Here is a 22,540-nt window from a genome sequence, read left to right on the forward strand (position 1 = left end):
ACCTACCAGCCGAGTTGCTAAATCAAAGAACATCAGAGAACAACAGAGCAATGAGGAATATATACACAAACACTATAATGCTTAGTTTCTATTTCTGTTCAACCCATCATGTTGTCAATGTCAAGTCAAATGCCTTTGACCTTAGTACTGTACTCTTTCTCTCTCTCTCTCTCTCTCTCGCTCTCTTTCTCACTCACTCTCTGTCGCTCTGAACAAAGGTAAACAAAGATAACACAACTGCTTTCTTAATTTTTCACTTTTCCACCCTCTCAGTAACAATGGATAATTACTGCTATTGATTCTCAGAAGCAAACTCAGTGTAGATGCAGCAGTTCAGCAAGGTAGCGTCATACACAGGTGAGGTGATGGAAGAGGTGTGTTAACTCATTATCGCTGGTTTAAGTTGACTGTTCAGGGTGCAGGCCAAACGACCCATCAGGCCACAAGGAAAAGTCCCAGTTCTCCCAAAGGGCTGTCCACCACTGTTCACAACCCAAAGATCTTCTGAACATTCTGACACTAAAATGTCGTTTTTCAGACGGATCAGGAGAGAATGTACTTTATTTGAGACTCTGCCTCAGCAAAACACTCTCATGAGAGCCAAAGGATGGCAGGTTAGGTTAGATATTTATTTAGCTACTGTCAGATTCCATACCAATTGCATAGGCCTGAATGAGCTGGTGTCTTTTGTAACACCCAGACAGGAAGTGCTAACCATTTCATAGCACTAGTGCTGCTTGTAATGCGTCATCTTTGTTAGAGAGTATCTCTAGTCTAATGTAGAGATGCTATTGAGTTGCATTATGGGAAGTGTGTGATTCCGTGTTTTGGATCTTGACATTCTGCAACTCTTGACTGGTGCTGTATAATAAAAGTCTGCTACTTCAACTTTGACCATTGTTTTTTCACAAATCTTACAGAAAATACTAGATCACTTGTAATGTACACATGTAATCTAATCTAATCTAATACTGAAGACTTCTTTATCTACTTGTATATAAGAACAAATGTATCTAATAAATGTTTTCACTCTGATCACCATGTCTTCCAGTTGGTTCACACTATACTGCAGACTTTCTGTGTTAATGTATTTCCAGTGGCAGAACTAAAACAACATCTGTATCAAAGCTGAGACTGAGAATCAATTGGACCTGTTACCTCTGCAGGATCATATTTAATCATTTCAGGACTATAACATCACGAGTGCCACAATATTAATGACATAATGACAATATTTAAACTTGTGTAAATCTGTCCATATCACATGTTGTTTCAGTCCTCGTATGAATAAGGACGAAGGGCATCAGTGTGGGAGTTCCTTCATTCCTCATCAGAGAGGATAGGACCTGAGCGGGGTTCTGTATGGTGTCAGGAAAACTGTGATGTGGTTCCAGATCTAAGGATCTGTATTTGATCCAAAGCTGGCAGTCAACTCCAGTGATTTATTAGTTTGTCAATGACTTCTGAGCATCCAAAAAGCCAGTGTAACTTTAACACAGCATTAGTCAAAGAATGTGTTGCAGCTCCACATGTTGGTGCCTGATCCTCTGTGTAGTACATGACAAGCCATGATGGTGCCAAACAGCTTTTAACAGACTCTTTAACAGAACCAGCCCAGCTCAGGAATTCAGGTTCTGCTAGGTCTGAGACAGGCTGAACTTTTCAAAACTGATCCACACAAAACTGATCCACAGAACTGATCCACACAGAGCTATTCCACAGAACTGATCCACAGAACTGATCAACAGAACTGATCCACAGAACTGATCCACAGAACTGATCAACAGAACTGATCCACAGAACTGATCCACAGAACTGATCCACAGAACTGATCCTCAGAACTGATCCACAGAACTGATCCACAGAACTGATCAACAGAACTAATCTCAGGACTGAACCTCAGAACTGATCCACAGAACTGAACCTCAGAACTGATCCACAGAACTGATCCACAGAACTGATCCTAAGAACTGATCCACAGAACTGATCAACAGAACTGATCAACAGAACTGATCCACAGAACTGATCAACAGAACTGATCCACAGAACTGATCCTAAGAACTGATCCTCAGAACTGATCCACAGAACTGATCCACAGAACTGATCCTAAGAACTGATCCTAAGAACTTATCCACACAGAACTGATCCACAGAACTGATCCCAAAACTCATACTCAGAACTGATCTTCAGAACTGATCAACAAAATAGATGCACACAGAACTGATCCGCAGAATTGATCCAAATAAAACTGTTCGACAGAACTGATCTACAGAACAGATGCACAAAGAACTGATCCCAAAACTCATACTAAGAACTGATCGACAGAACTCATCCTCACAGAACTCATCCACACAGAACTGATCCCAGGACTGAACCTCAGAACGAATTTGCAGAAATGATCCACACCAAACTGATTCTCAGAAATGATCCCAGAACTGATCTTCACAACTGATCCAAACAGAACTGATCCGCAGAACTGAGCCACAGAACTGATCCCAGGACTGAACCTCAGAAATGTTCCACAGAACTGATACACACAGAACTGATCTTCAGAAGACATCCACACAGAACTGGTCCTCAGAACTGATCCACACAGAACTGATCCCAAGACTGAACCTCAGAACTGATCCACAGAACTGATCCTCAGAACTGATCCACACAGAACTGATCCACAGAACTGATCCACACAGAACTGACCCACGGAACTGATCTTCAAAACTTATCCACAGAACTCATCTCAGAACTGATCCACACAGAACTGATCCACAGAACAGATCCTCAGAACTGATCAACACAGAACTGATCCCGAGAACTGATCAACACAGAATTGAGCCCGAGAACTGATCCACAGAACTGATCCATACAGAACTGATCCACGGAACTGATCCTCAAAACTGCTCCACAGAACTGATCCACAGAATGGATCCTCAGAACAGATCAACACATAACTGATGCCGAGAACTGATCCACAGAACTGCTCCACAGAACTGATCTTCAGAACTCATCCCAGAACTGATCTGCAGAACTGATCCACACAGAACTGATCCGCAGAACCAATCCGCAGAACTGATCCCGAGAACTGATCCATAGAACTGATCTTCAGAAATGATCCTCAGAACTGATCCAGCAGAACTTTATAACCATGATTAGACAAAGGGTAACCATAGTTCTTAAAGACTGCTGATAATGCATTTATATATTCTAATCTTTAATGGACAATGTTCATAAAAGTGATTAACACTGTTCTTCTGGATTTAGTTTCACGCTGTTTTCTTTGGGATACAAGCAGGAGGTCAGATTTTCTCAGAACAGAGTTTTGAAGGAATGAGTCACATATTTACACTTCCTGCTCAATGGTCCCGAAGTCTCTGGTTTGTGAATGTGCTTTTGTCTAGATGACTGTCTAAACTACAAGTTGAAGTTAGTGGTGAAGACGTTGAAGTCATGTGACTGTGGTGTAGCTGGTTTATAGCCTAACATTAGCTTTTTCCTCTTGCTGATTGTATTTAGGCTTCAAACATCATAAAGGGGTGTTCATTAGTGAAGATGATCCTGCTGAACTAAACCTGTCAGTATCATAAACTGTTGTTTATTTTCTGTAGTAATTCAAAGGACAATGGTCCTATGGTCAAAGTTTACTGGGGGTTGGGCAGTTTACTCATGCAGCACGCTCCCGGACAACAGGTATACTTACCAGGTTGGTAAGGAGACTGACAGGGTTGCTGGTCAGTCCAATTATGTAAACACCGAACACTGATCGCCAGGTGATGACCATGATGGTAACCTCTTCCTGTCTGAAAGAACCTTTACCATTTTGGAATGCATTGTGGGACAGAGACTGTCCTCTCATGAAAAATGTCCAATGAGGACATTTAAAGCAAAAACCTGATGAGTTTCAGTGTGGACCCCTGTTGTGTTTCTGAACTGAACATGGGTTAATCTCAACACATCACTGCATGGTAACAATGGAGGGACTGGATTCTCTGAGATGAGTGATGTCATCTCATTCAGACTCCAGAATCTTTCATTTTTACCACAGAGGAAAAAAAATCATGGGACTCTCGTCCTCTGCAGTTAGTAGTTGTGTCTAATTAATGGAGCTGTCAGGTATCAAACACACCATACATGTTGAACACAGAGTGTTCTAAGTGTCAGAGTCGTATGCTTCGTACACCCAACTGTTCAGTATATTAGGACATTCTTAGCCCTTTTTTCCCTCCTTTGATATGTTTTTCTCCTCTGAAGAAACTGTCTGCAGTTGATTTGGAGAAAATGGGACACAGCTTTTGAGATTGAGCAATGAGGTGTGGTATGCTGGGTGGACTGGCAGACCACAGTAACACAGGAACTGTGGAATGTTTAAAGATAATCTGGCAATGCACTGGAGTTCTGCAGAGGAAGGAATGAGAATGTCCCCTGTAATGTGTCCATCAAGTCTTAAATCTGTATAATTACACATCTGCAGTGGACGAGAGCTGCAGCAGGTACTACAATAAAAGTGAGACCACAGCACTGAACTATGGACTAATACTGCAGATGGAAGTCTGCTGTTCTTTTCCACATGATTTCAGTAAACTCATGTCTTCATTCTTTATTGTCTTTTTGGAAAAGGCTTTGTCCTGATTGCAGAGTTAATTGATATTCTTTTTGTTTCCTTACTAGGTATTAATTATTCAGGGCACTATTTCATCCACCTTTTTGTTAACTTGTTAACTAATCTCATACAGAAGAGATTCAGTTACCCACTGTGTCATATCTATTTATCTGGGGGAGAATATTCTTACAGATGGAACATATACACCTCCAACAGTTGATTCAGGGTAGTTTCCTGACTGAACTGAAGTTTTTGAGCTGTAATAAACTTATAATATAGGCTAATATATTTCACATAGCAAACATAACTGTATTCACCTTGCACACAGAGCTCTGAACCTGAGAAACCTGTGAAAAGGGTATGTATTTTTCCATATCTACTGTATACCTGCAGCTTTTTCTACAGCAGAGGACAGAGATGGAGACAGTGGTGTTACCTGGTCTTTATGTTTATATAGTCCCACCCTCACACCCTGCACACAGTTATTGGCTACCCCCCGCTGCTGTGTGTCCCTACTATAGTTGTGTCCCAATTCAGGTGCCGCAACCATAGGAATACGTTGTCTACATCTGCGAAGGCTGAACCAAAATGGCATCGTCTGGTCTACGGAGGATTTCTGCTTTGCGTCATCGGCTGTGCCTACCTTACTGTTATGTCACAGAGCGAAGCCCGTGTCGCCTAGCAACCCTGACATGTATCTTTTTTTTCACTCAAACTTGAGGTTTTTAGGCCCTTGGTTTTAACAGTGACAACTGAGCTGAAACCCATTAATTTCATTTAACAGTGTAATCCTCAGGCTCTCTGTTAGTGTTGTTTGCTTTCATTACTGGTGCACAATTAATCTTGCGTTAGGTTGAACCACGTGCCCAGGAAAAGAAGGACGCATTTGTTGGCCGCATTTGAAGGAGCCTTTGAAATGGGACAATCTAGTTGCGCTGCTGTGACGTAACCGGTCTTCAAATGAAGCCTCTGAAGAATGCGGCTCTTGAACTGGGACACAGATTATGTGTCTGCACATCTGCCATATTGGAGCAGTCACGATCTGCTGGTAAAACAAACAGAGAAATGACTCTTTGACTGATCAACCCACAGTAACTGAATTGAATTCCAACCAGTATCACATTCGGTTTCGCATGTTTATAACAAACCAAATTTCATCTAAGTCAGTTCAGAATGAGATGAGATACAGTCTCATATGTTACTGGTATATCTTGACTGATCCAATATGGTGGACATACAGACACACATGGTATCTTCTATATCTAAAGGTACATCTCCACTGCAGGAAATTTCCCCAGGAATCAGGAACCTTTTGAGGAACTATGCGCATTTTGGGGGTCTACATTTAGTTCCGGGGTAGCTGAACAACCCCCCAAAAAATCCCTGGTTGGGGGGTAGTACTTTCCAGAGGCTCAGGAACCTTGGGGGGTGTCATCTGCAGTACTGAACATGTCTGATTGGTTGAGTACTCGTTGCATTTTATTTTACCTGCCATGTTTATAAGCCCTCAGCTGCAAGCTGACTGTTTTGCTTTGATTCAGGACTGTTGTTCTTCATCGTGATTCAAGATGGAGAAGAAAGCCTATGACAGACAGACCGACGACGAGCTCCATGCCTGGCTAACCATTTACGAGGAAGAAGATATCCAGAGGGAATTGGAATTGGCTTGTCCATTGCTTTTATGGTGTCATCATTGTTGTATGGCCTTCGTCTTCTTCTTACTGCCACTTACTGGACTGGAGGTGTAGTGCATTTACCTCAATTGCTTTTCCATTTGTCATTGGCCTGATTTGCATAATCTTCGCAGGACTTCAGGCTGCGGTGAAAACTCAGACAACATTAGATCACAGGAACCTTTTAGTTCCTGAAGAGACACAGCTTCAGAGTGAACAACACATCCAACCTACAACAGCAGAGACCACATCAGGTTCCACTTCCTGTCACCAAGACCAGAAACCTGAGACTGCAGTGGACACAGACTCACCACCTGATGGATCTGGATTTGTGCTGAGTCAGCAGATGGTAGAGTCAGAGTCTGAATCCATGGAAACAACCTGCCTTGTGTCAACAGTCCAGGCTGGTGGTGGTGGTGTGATGGTGTGGGGAACGTACCAATCAATCATGGTCTGATTGTCTCAGTCTATCTGAGTATTGTTGCTGACTATGTTCATCCCTTCATGGCCACAGTTCACCATCTTCTAATGGCTCCTTCCAGCAGGATCATGCTCCATGTCACAAACTGGTGTCATCAACATGACAGTGAGTTCAGTTGACCCCCCAGTGTCCAGACCTGAATCCAGTAGAACACCTTTGGGATGTGGCAGCACAGGAGAGTGGCAGCATGAATGTGATGCAGTCATGTCAACATGGAGCAGAGTCTCAGGTAAAATTTCAACATCTGGTGGATCCATGACATGAAGAACTGATGAACTACACAGTGTTAGTGTGCTGTTCCTAATAAAGTGCCGTGAGTTTAGTTACTGAATGACATAGAGTGGCAGTGCTGAGAAGTTTTAGGTGTTTACAGTGATTAGAAAACTTCGGATCTATTTCAAGTGGGAGAAATAAATTGTAATTGGGATGCTTTCCGATGTGACGTAAACATGGCCTGAGACACCACACACACATACAGACACACACTCACTCTTCACTGCCTGTCAGACTGGCGCCTGGCCCCAGCAGACAGAAGGTTGGATGTGAGCAGCTCTTCATCTCTCCACCACATTAGAGTGACACATGGAAACGAGGCTCCCTGGGTGTTTGTGGTGGCAGTAGCCCGGTGAACTCTGGCTGAACCTCAGCCTCTGACAGCCTCCAGTGGGTCAGGCCTGACATGAACATACGGGCTCAGTGAACACACTCACCATCCATATGATTCTTTTCTGCTGACATTAAATAAGAACGTTTCAGTGGTTTAACAGGATGTGGTAGGATTTTTTCAGGTCAAATACTTATCAAGGATGATATTACTCATGTGTTTAAAGTATTCAGTCAATGTTATTGATAATGTTCTGTCTAAGTTCATACTAATATATGTTAATATGCTAATTCAAACTACATCTAAATTGACCTACTTATATCTTACTCTGTATAGCAGATATTTATTCTATCAATATGCATGTGAAAAAAATACATATTCTCAGAGTTTGGGTTTTTGACTGTTTAATTGAAAATAATGTTTTAATTTTTATGAAACAGCCTCTGGGGCCTGAGAGGAAACTTCTTAAACACAAACACAACCAAACACAAACACTCGAACACTTACATCACAGTTTCTCAATACTTTCAAAACTCTTCACAGTCAGCGGAAGAGTCCCCTCACGGGCCAGATACCAGATAGCCCACCAGACTGACCATGAACATTGAGCTGGGCTGGTGGAAGTGGTCAAGAAGAGGGATCCCATGGTTAGTGGACTGGGAGCAGAGGAATGGGGCAGGGGATAACAGGGGAAAAAAAGGAGGACTGGGGGCCATTTGGCAGGATGGCTCAAAAGCTGGGCAGAAAGGTGAAGACAGAGATTTGTTGTGATTTTGGCGCTATATTAATAAAACTTGACTTGACTTGACCTCACCAGAGGACATCAGCAGGACAGGTCCACTCCAGAGGAATGAGCAGGAGGATGAAAAACTGTGTCTCTCTCTGGCAACAAAGGTGGGTCCCCTCAGGAGGCTGAGTAGGAGACCCCCTGGAGGTAGGGCAGAAGGACAACCAGACAGGGGACTCTGGAGTTCTGGCTGGACCAGGATGTTGACCAGGACCCCCAACATTAGAACAGGTAGGGCGTTGGCCAGGGCGGTTGACAGAGGAACAGGCAAGATGTTGACCAGTCCACCGGCCAAAATATGCAGGAACAGGCGGGCCATCAGCTGGAGTGGTCAACTGAGGACTAGATGAGACATTCACCGGGAACCCCAACTCATGAACAAAAGAATGTTGGTAGGAATCTAACGGATGTTTCTCACTACATCACTAACATCTGTAACGTCTGTAATATTCTACACCTTGAAAACAGTTTAACGTCTGGAGTGTGACGATGTGAGTGAACACGACAACATAGAACAGTGTATCTGCAGTGCTGGTTATTTAACAGTAGAGATGTACAGTAAATGAACTGGAGAGGAAACAGAACTAGTGGCTGTCAATAGTTTACTACATGTTTGCATGGAGGAAGTTGCCCTGTCTGTCAACATCCAGAATTCAGTGTCTATGACAATTTTGACCCACAATGCATGACATACAGAGAGATATGTTTTCAGATGTTATCTTAGTAAACAGTTCTTACTCATCTGTTGCTGTGCGCTCATCGCCTGGAATTTCCTCTTCCGTGTGATTAATTATGAGACTCTGAGGTCTGCAATGTGCTTTTCAGGGGCTGGATTGAGACGTACATGGAGCTGAGGTCCTGCCTTGCTGTGACTGATGGGACAGGAATGTTCAATCCCTTCAGGTGAAGTCAGAGCTGAACCTGCAGGAGCCTCTTCACCAGTGGCTGCAGCGCTGTTAGCTAGCATGTCAGTGCTTGCTGTATGTGGATGTGTGTGGGGAGGTTTTTCAAGCCACAGTATTTGTGTGCAATTTTGTGTGTATTTTTTGCATGTTGATGCATGTTATGAATGTGTGTAATGTGTGTGCAAGAATTGCATGTTTGAGTATATATGTATATATTTCTGACTCTGGGTTCTGCACTCAGAGTTCAAAAGATCCAACAACTAAAAGTACTGTCGTCAATAGATACAACTCCTGATGCTGCTGCCTGCAGACACAGGAGAGACTCATTGCTGCAGTTTAACAAACTTTTAGTGTTTGTTAATGTCAATAGTTGTTTTGCATCTTGTTTTAAAAACTTTTATTGTCTCCAGATTATTTTTATTTGGTACCACTTTAAAATAAGATTATTCTTGTAAAGGATTTATGAGTGGCTTATAACTAGTTTATTAATTTGCTCTAACACATTAGATAAAAAGAGTAACAGTGGCACAAATAGTGAGCTCACATTTCTCAGTACTGTTCAGCCGCATATCTCATTAGCTGAACTCTATTTGTTTTCTCCATCATCAAGCATTTGAACCTCTCAATTACTTATAACTGGTAAAAGGATCCTTATTGGAAAGTGTGAAACACATCAACATTTATTAATGAGTTACTATAAAGCTCCCTTTACCAGTTATGAATAATAGTAACTCATTAGTAACATAAATGAGTAGTAAGCATTAACTTGATCTTGACAAATAGTGAGTCTAAATCAATGCGTGAAAACTGTTACAACTTATTCATAATTGTTTATTTATGATTTATAAAGTGTTAACAACCAAATTTATAACCTAATTAGAAACCAGTTATAAATCCTTTATAAGGGTAGTCTCATTGTAAAGTGGTACCTTTAATTGTTTTCCATCCCATTTTTATAAACATGATAACTCAGTAATGCCTTGGTGTAACTCCTTCAAATTTGGCACAAACAAGTCAAGTAAAGTGTCAAAGGTGAGGATCTTGGTGACCTCACAAAACATGGCCTTGTGAACATGATATCTCAGTAACGCCATGGGGAAATTTGTTTAGATCCATCCTTATTCTGTCTCATCTTGTTTTCATTTATTTATTTTATTTATTTACTTTGTGTTCTTACTCCGTAAAGCAGCCTTGGGTACCTTGAAAAGCGCTATAAATATCCAAGGTAATGTTATTATTATTATTACTGTTTGGCACAAATGTTCACTTAGACTCAACAATGAACTGATTAGGTTTTGGTGGTCAAAGATTAAAGGTCAAGGTCACAGTGACCTCACAAAACACAGTTTTTGGCCGTAACTCACAAATTCATACAGTAATTATGACACAATGTAACTCAAATGTTTATAAAGATAATAAAAAAAGTTCAACTTCACTGTGACATCATAATGTTCTGCAGAGACATCTCAGGTCATTATTCAACATTGTAACTCAGGAAGGAGAGACTTTATTTCCTGATACTCGAGTGATTGGTGGAGGAAACAACCAAGAAAGAGGTGATTCTAGTTTATTTCTACCACTGTCATTATACTATATGGCCTGAAACATGTGCAACACCCAAACCTAGAAAAATCAAAATACTCAAAATACCTGATTTATGTCAACAGCAAGTATATACCAGTGAAAAAACAGCATCTAGGCACTAGTCTGAATGCTAAAGCTTTGAAAATTCTCCTGTTTAATAACTTACACTAATCAAGACAAAGAGAAATTTTAACAATGACAAATAAAAGTTCTAATTACACTGCAAGTGATGAGTAAGTTTAAAGGAGCCATTTTTGTAAGTTTTTTAATTGCTACATAGCTAATGTTAACATTAACAACTGTTTACTTAAGAGTCATGGCGAGAGCTTCAGTCATCATGTTGCAAGACAAGAGGTTATAATACTTCCTCTGAGCAGCTACTTCTTCAGTTGCTATTGGAAAGTAAGGAGACAGGCCAAGCAGGCTGGAGCTAGCTGGTTGGCATGCTATTCTCAGTAGAAGAAAAGGAGTGATAGAAATAGAAGCGGCACAAAAGGGTTTCTTTACACAGTTGACATATTCTTCACCATTCAATGTCTGTGTATGTGTGTGTGTGTGTGTGTGTGTGTGTGTGTGTGTGTGTGTGTGTGTGTGTGTGTGTGTGTACAGTGAGTGGCAGGTATGGATGTGAATGCACACACACACATATAGTGTATGATATAGTGTTTGCTTTTCTGCATACATATACATACATATGAGTCTGTGTCTGTGTTCTATGTGTGCAAGGATGTCAGAGGTACTATACAGTGTGTCTGTGTGTGTGGTGTCTGCTGGCGTTCAAGGTGGGGAGGAGGAGGATGGTGTCTCCTCTGTCTGAGCGCTGCAGACAGGTAAAGGCCACTGCCCCTGGCTTGAACGATATTAGACACGGTCAGACGTGCCCTGGGTCTAAAGCCTAAAACTCATCCCATCTCTGTGTGACCTTTGCCACTATCACGGCGCAGCAGAAGGTTAAGGTCGATTTGTTAAGGTTGAGGTGTAAAGTATTGTAAAGTCCAGCTCTTCCTGCTCCTACAGAATAAATCTGACATCAGTTAAAGAGAGAAGGAATCACTCTGTGAGAAGAACAACATCCAATGATCAGAGACAAAGTATCACAGGTTCACCTGTGGGAACACAACACTCTCAGCTGCATGTTTGCACCAGGTTGTAACAGCAGCTCTGTCGCTAACAGCATGGCAGCACATATGGACCTGTGTCTGTTTGGCATGTAACATACGGCTGATATACCTTACAGCAACTGGCAGGGTGATCAACTTCCATCCTAAGAGAATGAACACAACATCACCTGTGAGAGGCTGTGAGAACACTCTCTCTACCCTCCAGCTTCCTGGTGTTGAAACTATACCTGTTTTTTTCTTAAAAAACATCAGAGGAAATGCAACCATAGTTATTTATGTTGCATGAGATTGTCTTTTCTACTTCTAAGCCTGGGGGAATATGAGGCTTCATGCTGTTTTAGTGCAGGTTGTGTGTTGTCTAGGAGGATGCTTTGCATTTAAAGGCTACAGTCCTCTTTGCACAGTGAAAACCAGGCAACATGAGCGATGTCAACCGTGCACCATCTCCTCTGCTGTTGTGTACACACTCATGTGAGTCTCACTCTTATTGGAAGTTACCATTGTTCTGATAATAGGAAAGGTCACATGGTAATTTTAGTTTTGTTGATAGAACCTGATCAAACACATGTGTACTGTTGTTTTCTTTTAATTAATTTCCTGCAGTGTTTTCAGTTGAAAGTAGATAAAGCCTGATTAAAAGTATAAAGATTTTAAAGAATTAAAAATTGGAATAATGATGTCAAGCTAAATTCAGCTGGCTGTAATGAGTTTAATCATTAGCTCTTAATGCTGCACAATTAATATAATATCCAAATCGCAGGAGCTGTAGTTCTGATAAAGGTATGTGTCACAACATTGTTGTTAATTGTTAGCACCTAAGTGTTGTGGTGCTACAGAGACGCCCCAACCTACAAATCATATTCTCCAGACGTAAACGAACATGTTTGTTTGGTACTAGATCAAATCAAGCCATCATCATTTTTTTTTTCTGTGAAAATTAAAAGAAAAAATGACCATTCAAACTGAAATTGCATATCAATACATCTATCAAAATAATCACAATCAATCAACATGATTTATTTTAATAGCTCATTGTTTTTCAGGCTATTAACATTTGCAAAGCAGCATCTAAATCTACCTTCTTTGATAAATAGTCAAAAACAAAAAGAACAAAAAGACTAAGGTGTTACCTGGACAAACAGTGGAGATCAGTGATTGGTCTTGTCATTGGTGTTTCTTCTACTTCACTGAGAAATACTGGTGACTCTCCTAACAGCCACTGGATTTGTTGCCTTACACATGTTGAAAGAAAAGTTATGAAGTTTTAGTAAGTTATGAAGTTGCAGCTCTACTTTCTATTTCTTCTTACAACACATTGTCTCTGGTTTCTGAGTTCTTGAAGGGGGTGGATGAGAAGACGACTGACCACAGACCAACAAGATTATCATTAACATGGACTGACATGCAGCTGCTGCAGTCACAGACTGTCATGTTCCAAGCTTGTGAGACTTTGATCAAGTCTGAAGGTCAGACCATGTAGGTATTAGCAGAGGTTTGGAAGCTGCATCCAACTGTTCATTTTCTGAAATCAGACATCACTCTTGTTGTAATTCTTTTAATGTAGAAGTGAAAACAATGAGAAGAGGCTCCACACGCTGTCTCTCTTCCTGCTGAAATATTTATGATCATAACATTTTGGTTTGAGAAATATTTCATCAATCTTCTGATTGTTTTCAAGTTGCACCTTCCTCCAACACACCGGTCACTCATTCCTGTGTGCAGAGATTTTTTTTCAAAATACTTTGGAGCACCAACGTACAAACAGATGTAACATGTTACTGCATCTCACTGTATCAACAGTCTGTTCACCTCACATTTGAGAGTAGCTGAGAACAACTACAATCACTCTTCCATCTAGATGATGTCACACACACCAGCTCTGATATGTGTCTGCCTATTTGTAGGTATTCATACAGTGAATCCCCCGAGGTCTGCTGCTAGACATGTTACTAATTACCTCAGAGAGATATAAGTAGGTTACTGTAGAGAAACATGTTAAACAACCAACCAACGTTGACTCAGCTTCTACTGAGTTACACTCTAATGTGATGTAAAGCAACAAAGTTAACTTTAATTGAAATCAAAAACTCTGCTGATCATGAATAGAGTATAAAGAGGTTGTGTCTTTTCTATAAGAGGGAGCAGTGTGTGTTCTCAGGAGCATGTGTGGTATTTATAGTTTGTATTTGTGTGTGAAGTGTCTCATACAATCCAGATGTAAGGTGTTGCAGGGAGACCACACAGGAGCTCATTGTGACCTTTGCAGGGTCAGAGATTAATTTACCAACACCACACACCCACGTCTGAGGACACAGTCACGAAGCCTCCAGGATGAGCTGAGCTCCTCAAAGCGGCTTATTGGCCACATGCCATCTTTGTTTACACACATGAAAACATGTGATTGACCTCTCCCTTCATTCTCTATAGCCTCCACACCAAAAGGAGAGCTGAAAGCAAATCTGTTTCTTGCAACTGTGCAATGCTTTCCATATGGGAATCCTTAGCTCCAAGTCTACCACTAAGAGAATCTAAAAACCTTTGAGGTGCACATGCAGCGGTTTCCAGAGTTCAGCCCTGGGAACAAGTGGGGATCGTGGGACAGTGATAGAGCTTTTATGGGCTGGTTTTATCCAGCTTCTTGGAAGATTATGATTTGGCAGGCAGGGAGAAGCATGGGTGGCTGGAATCAGGAAGTGCTGTCAAATATGAACTTGGACACAGCACACACATGCGCACAGATAGGCAGTGGGAGCACACACACACAAATGTCCTCAACCATAGAAAGGAGATGCATATACTATCAAACATGATACCAGGGTAATAATACAACTTAAAGTCCCCACTTCTCAAATCTGTATGTGCTGCTGCATAGATCAACATAAACCCAATGGTTCACACTTTCAGGAGGCTCTCAGACACACTAGTGATGAAGAGCAACTGCTGCTGAAGTGGAGCTTGTGCGGGCTGGCAAATGCACCTGCAGTAAGTTAATCAGTCAGTGTCTCGGGCAGCTTATACAGACCAGCTGTGCAGCTCTGCGCTCTGGAGGGTCCCCTGAAAAAGCAGCACATTTCGTCCTATGCTGGAATAAGGGAGATGATAAATTGGGATCCAACAAAGGCAGCCATTCAGTCTCGCTAAAAAGCATATAACCAATTGCTTGTGGATGAGCGATGAGCAGGAATTATGCCCCACAATTTTATGTATTCCTCTCTCTCCGCCTGCGGCAGAGTTGCCCATGTAGACACCAGATTTCCTGCAGCTCAGCTCAACATGAACATGAGCTGAATGTGGACTCACCTGAAGCTCCATCTTCTCTGATAAATTTGATGTTTTAGGAGATCGCAGCTCATACATCAAGGTCATTCCATCTAATTCTTATCATTAATTGTTGTGCGTCCTGTAACTAATTGGTGCCTCTGTGATGTGTTCCAATGACAGCTATAGGTAATTAATTAGCCATTTCTATTTTATGACACTGCCCTCAGCTGATTACACACACTGCCCTGTTAATTAAGGCAGCACTACCTCAATTATATCACAGGAAAAGATGATTCTTTCTCTGATAGGACAACACCTGTTTCTTTCTCTGCTCTTTGTGAAATCACAAAGACCTGGTCCAATTCATGACTTTAGCCCGCGGCGCGATGTTCAGGTCCAGCTGTGAGAACATACTGTGCTGCAGGACTTTAGGAGCATAGAGGTGACTGGACACTAAATGTTCTTTCACATTCCATTAAAATCCTTGACTGTCATTTAAAAGTATTCAACAGCTAACAAATGTCAAACTGTCTGAGTCAAATACATGTGACAAATACAATGATAATACAATAAATTATATAATAAATAAATGATATATCATGCTAGTGCTTTACTTGTCATTTCTCATTTTAAAAGCTTGAGCTAAAGGACCCCCCCCCCACACACACACACACACACACACACACACACGCACACATGCACAGTCTTCACGCCTGTCAATGTGTGTTTGAGTCCAAAAATATTGCCAATGACATCATCCATATGAGCAGCAATGATCCAGACTGTCTGTTAACTCATCACTGCAAAACTGAAATACCACATTTTATCTGATCAGAGAAACTTACAGCTCATAGCATCAGATTGTTAACTGTAGCCTCTTGGTTTAATATGGACACTGTAGTGACACACACACACTACTGATTGAACACACAGGTACATGTTCAGACACATATACAATACACACACACACACACACACACACACACACACACACACACACACACACACACACACACAGAATTCCATAGGGACCACACATAGCGCTCCCTGGTATTAAAGCTGTTAGGCACGGTCTGAGCTGAGCTCCATTCCCAAAATGCTTCACAGTTGTAACTTGAACACTTATAGGAACACATGGAATGAGCACAACCACCCCACCACCACTCCATCTTTCTCTGTGTATTATACACTATGATGCTCATTTAAAACATCAGAATCTTACTGTACTCGATTATTAACTGAGCTTGATCTAGTGAGATGAAAACTGTCAACAGAGTAGCCTTGAGTCTGTCAGGAGCCTCGGGCCCCTGAGACCCAGGACAGGCTGCAGCAGCCCAGTATCCTTTTACCTTCATGTTGGACAATTGTGCATCACAATTCTCCTCTCCAATATTCTCCTCCCCTGCAGGATATAGTGAGCTCTTTATACAAACTGGAGTTAATCATAACCACAATCTGAATTTAATGATACTACAGCTGCCATGCACAGGCTGTGTGGGATCAATAGCTTTTAAATTGCAGAGTTTTGCAGTATCTTAATTTTTGTTGTTAAGTTGTTGTGATGAACAACATGTTATCATGTTTTCATTGGCCAGTGTCTTCTGACTCCTGATGAATGTAAGTCCAGTATCACTCTGAATGTTTCTCTGTTTTGGACTCATATCTGTTTCTTAAGTGCCTAAATGCTCTGCTGTGTTTAGCAGCTAGTCGCTAGCTGTCTGTCTAACACTGAACCAGAGCAACACAGCTGCTGACAGTTAGCCCAAAACAATGAGCTGAAAGATGATAAGAATCTCTGTGAGCCCCTGTGAGAAACACCTTTCACTTTACATCATGGGTTTTAATATAAGGACCGATGGATTAATGCAGCTTTAAAAGTCCGTTTACATTTGCTGCTATAAGAAAGATTTCATTCATCCTGGAAATCATATTACAGATTGTTATCAACATGTATTATATTCTTCAATCTGATACAATTTTACATCCCTCCATACAAGTTTATTTATAATGTATTATTGACACTTTATATAATAAATATCTCTGTATGTTGTGAATTATGGTAATAAACCGTAGGATTGAGCTAAACTCAAATTTATTCTGTATTCACCAGAGATAATTTTACATTTATAATAAGACATTTTGTTCCTGTAACATTTCTTATGTGAGTTTACGTTTAATGTAAAAATTCAAAGCAAAAAAAAAGAAAGAAAACAACCTGACACACAGACACATTTACATTTACATAATATAACTGCTTTATTATGATATATACTGTGATTTTATGATATATACTGTGGTCCACACAATTAATTGATATGTTATCTTTTATGGCTAAAATAAAACATATTCATATTAATACTGTGTGAAACTCTGCAGTCTCCCTGCTGTGTCCTGTCAGTAATTACTGCAGCGGCACTGTCCATCTCTCCTCCACTGTAAATACTGTGTAACCTTTTATCAGGCGAGAATATGATAAGATTCAATATCAGCCCACGCTGTGAGTCTATTATTGCCCAGAGGAGGTGCACACTCCTGCAGCAGTATTTTCTTTCATGCGGAGAAGCTCTGCCTCGATTATCTGTCTCTGACACCTCTATGAACGTCTTCTCTGCTGCGCCGATGCAAAACCTCCTCACTCATACATATTTATGCAGCATGTGATTCAGCAACACAGATAAAAAATGATCCACGTGAAGACAAATATAATCATTAAGTCTCATATACATAAAAGCAGATTGAACTCAATCTTTAGTTTCTAGAACTTATTCAAATGCTGCATTAAATTTAGACTAATTTTAACTTTTAATTTGGTTCCATTATTGATCAAAGTATGTAAATTTTGAAATTTAGATATTTAAGAATGTGCAGACTGTACAGTAACTGAAACACAAAAATGTAAAAAAAGGGAAGTAAAACTTTTTCAGAGGAAAGTTTTTTTCTGTCTAAATTCAAGTGCATATGATTGTAAAGCTTTAATGATTTTATCATTATTGATTATTTATTATAGTTACTCACAATGACACAGTTTAACATGTGCAGCCTTAAAAAGATAAAAACACTGTGGCTGTGGTCTTAGTAAAATTGTCTTTAATATTGTGTTTCACATAATGAGCAGATTATCTTAAGTTATTTTTATTACAGTAAATCATATTTAGAATTATAATTTTATTTCATCATATTACAATACATAGCCAGGTGAATTCCTGCTGTAAAATCTAACACACTGTGTTTTTTTTCAGTTTTCCTTCAACCACAAAAACAATAACCACTGGAGGCACCTTGTTTGATTATCTGTGTCTCTGTGAACAGATGATGTGGAGACATCAGAGCTGCAGTTTATTACTACTTTAACCTCTCACACAGGACACTCAGGAGATGTGCAGGAAACAATTTTACTATGTTACCTGGAAAACAAATAAAACACATGGTGTGTATGTTCTTTGTATCTTGCAGTTTCAGGTTGGGGTGTGTTTTGGATGGTGAAAGTGACAGAACAGACAGTTATAAATGTATTTTTACTTGTTACCAAGAATTGGTTATAAATTATGCACTCTTAAAGGATGTTCTCAGAACAGTGTGCTTTCATGTAATTTTGAGAAATTTATAAGAAACCCTTTGATTGCAGTGACACCTGTGTTGTGTGTATCTCAACATTGTGATAAATTCAGCCTTGTTAAATAATTTGCAGTCAGCACCACCACAGACACTGAATCAACCTGCACATGAGACGTGATGCTAAAACTGAACCAGAAACACACCTACCTGCTGGCTCCAGTCAAAATGGCGTCACTTCAGCAGGGGATACCGGGCTCAGCCATTCGAATGGCGGTCCTGTTGAAGAGCAGAGCAAGAACATAACATGGGGCTTCTGGAAACCCTGTGGTCTGAGGATAAGCTAATCCTGTTTGCACGGTTTGTTCCGGAGGAAACAGTGGCTGAGAGGAGGTGGGCCCCAGACCAGTGTGTGTCTGCAGCGGGGCTCAACCGCTGTGTGATACAGTTCATCTCTGAAGTCTGAAGCTGCTTTTATCCAGCATCATGTCTGCCTTTCGCTGCAGTCACTTTTCTGCTGGAGTGATGCTGAGTTCCTCCAGAAGAATCTTTTACACTAACACCAGACTCATTCACATTCTCCTTCTGTTATCAGCTCTGAAGAGACAGACGAGACATAAAAAAATAAATTCATACATTAAATAAAATGAATATAACATATCACATATTATCGCAGTGCACTGGTCAAAACAGCTGATATCTAATAAATGATGCAGCAGTGTCGTCTTCCTTGAACACACACTGCAGACAGGCCGACAGATGGACATTTGAAAACATGTACTAGTTAATCCATGTACTGTATGATTTACACAGCTTAGCGCAACACACACACACACACACACACACACACACACACACACAGTGTTTAGCAGCAGTGTGGGAGGCCTGTACATCTCAATGCCACTTTTGTTACTCATAAAACAACGGCGGGCATGTGTGCCACAACTGCTCCGCTGGCCCTCACAGCTCACTTGTTGACAGGCTGGTAGACAGAGGGAGGCATGTGGAGTTTTAGTTTGCCTCCTCCTGCACCACCCACCACTGTCAGCCACTGTGTGTGCGTGTGTGTGTGTATGTGTGTGTGTGTGTGTGTGTGTGTGTGTGTGTGTGTGTGTGTGTGTGTGTGTGTGTTGCTGAGGATCAATGGAACACATGTAAAGAGGTCTGTATGCATGTAAAGCTTCTGCTTATGTGTTTGTGTACCTGATCGTTTAGTTGCCCATCCCACATTCTATGTGTGTGTGTGTGTGTGTGTGTGTGTGTGTGTGTGTGTGTGTGTGTGTGTGTTGCTGAGGATCAAACAGTGAGGACAGGGGAGTTGGGTGCAGGGTGTGACACCAACATGACACCACACTGTCCAGATACGGCTGAAGTGAACTGAACCCTGACTGAGAGGCAGCGCCGTCCACTGATGATATGAAATATTCTGTGTGCTGCAGTTGATTGATCACAACCACTGATCAGAGCAGGTGTAATAATGTTAAACCTTAAAATTTTAAAATCATTAAATCTAGATGCTGTTTTTCATCAGCGGCTCCTGAAATTGTACTTCAAAGAGACTGATACTGGGTCAGGCTTCCTGTAAACACACAGAGCTACTTCACATCAGGGCTTTATAAAAGTTTATTTTTTGTTCTCTTAAATGTCTCATGAGTGTGTGAGTGTGTGTTGTGATACTGTACATGCGTACAGTTCTTTATCAGTGGGGGGGGGTGGTGGAGGGACAACAGCAGTGTTGCCTCTGTTTATTACCTTCATTTGCATGTAAATTAAAGCTGTTTTGTAGCCGCAGGGCTGGCTGCATGCTACACTCTGTAGTCCCTCTGCTTCACACACACACACACACACACACGCACACACACACACACACACACACACACACACACACACACACACACACACACACACATATATATATACAGTCCTGCATAATTGGTAGGGAAATGTTAATTTGTCTAATTGTTTTGAATTTTGCATCACACTCTGTGATTTCACACACATGCTTTTATTATGCAATTATGCACACATGGAATGAAGAGGCAGGACCGAAGCATGTGAATAAATTATATCAGACTATCACTCTGTTTCTACTGGATAATCACAGGGGTTTTGCATATGAAAGCAAACCTCCTCTTTTCTTCCTGCTGATCTGAGGCCAGCAGCAGAGGGGAGCAAAACAGGTAGAGGCAAAGATCCAGTCAGCCTGTCACAACATTTACCTTAGAATTTGACAAATTGATTTCAGCCTACTGTTACCCTCTGTTTTCATTCTAATTTTAAGAGGGGGAAGACTTTCCTTGGACAGGCTCCAGAGCGATTATAGAAGAGACCAACTCCTTCCTATAAGGGAAGCATGAAGCTGCAGATGACAGATGACCCGCAGGCTGGAGGAAATAGCTGGGTTTCATCAGGAAGATGCTCACTCGATAAGTAATTTGGTCCAAAATAATTACACAGTGGAACAGTGGACTGCTGTCAGCAGAAGCAGCAGCATGGCTCTCAGCAGCTATAGTTTCAAATAAATCTTCTATCTATCTATCTATCTATCTATCTATCTATCTATCTATCTATCTATCTATCTATCTATCTATCTATCTATATTTTAAAAGCATGTTATAGCCTATATATATATTTTGAAGCAGAATAAACAAAGTTTCCTTGAACCACACCTGAAAATCTCGTCCTCGTCACTCTGACAGATAAATATAAAAAAATAGCTGCAGGAAGTTGAGCTGGTGATTTATTTCACTTCTCAAAGTAATCGGAGGACATTTGTCTATTCACACGTCTTTTCCTTATTGGCACTGAAATCACATCTGCTCAACTCTCTCTTCCTCAGTAAATAATGATCCACTCAGAAGTGAAGATCTGTGCTGCAGGTTCCTCCTGTGATTCACAGGACAAGGACCAGAGCCGTTCAACAGCTGATGAATTATTTTATCTGAGGTTCCTGCTTCACTTTAATTTTTCGAAGTTTTTATAAACATACTCTTTTTGTCATTTTTTAAATAGACATTGATAAAATCTCACTGTAAATAATTAAAACACAATTTGAGTAGGAAAACTTTAATTTAATTTAATTTAGAGAAGTGCAGCTTGTGTTTCATATAGTTTTGGTTGTATGCTTTTTTCCCTCCTTCTTCTAAAATAAGAAAAATACTGAGTTGATTAACGTCAGATTGTCTTTTATCTGAATCTATATGAAAAGGTTATAAATAATATTTTACTGTAATATTTAAAAAGAAAACAAGAACTTGTTTGAACTGTTAAATTATGGATTAATAATTGTGTTTTTAATCAATAATTGAATTTTATTTTGAATTATGCACTAAGAAAGGTTGGATTTAACTGTAGTGACAGAAATATGGAAAAAATACACCTAAATAAAATATAGAAAAGAAGAATAGAATAAATATAGAATAATCCCTAATTTTTGTGTTCGTATTTGTTATGATATTAATTTTAAACATATATTACTCTGTAAAATAAAGGCCTATTTTTTGGTTTCTTAGTTTATTTTTTTTCTCCGGAATTTTCTAAAGAAATGTTTTTTTTAGATCCCTGGGATGAGGCTGCAGCTGGGCCGTATCCTCGGCCTTGGCCCTACTGAGCCGCCGTTTGTCGCCTGCTCTGCTCTCTCTGTCTCTCTGTCTCTCTCTCTCTCTCTCTCTCTCACACACACACACACACACACACACACACACACACACACACACACACACACACACACACGCACACACAAAGGGAGAGTCCGGGTCCTGTATCCACACCTTCAGATCGTGTTCCGGGCCTGCAGAGGCTTCTGATCAAATGAGTGAACACAGAGAGACGGAGAGGCAATTTCATGCTCTGCAACGCTTTGAACAGCGCTGATAGCGGCGCGTCGCGCAGTGTAAATTCACCTCCTTCCAAAGACCTATGAATATGGATCCCCACCGTCCACCCCCTCACCCCCCTTCACACACATACATACACACA

This window comes from Seriola aureovittata, chromosome 11 (assembly GCF_021018895.1).
Source record: "Seriola aureovittata isolate HTS-2021-v1 ecotype China chromosome 11, ASM2101889v1, whole genome shotgun sequence".
Classification (NCBI taxonomy): domain Eukaryota; kingdom Metazoa; phylum Chordata; class Actinopteri; order Carangiformes; family Carangidae; genus Seriola; species Seriola aureovittata.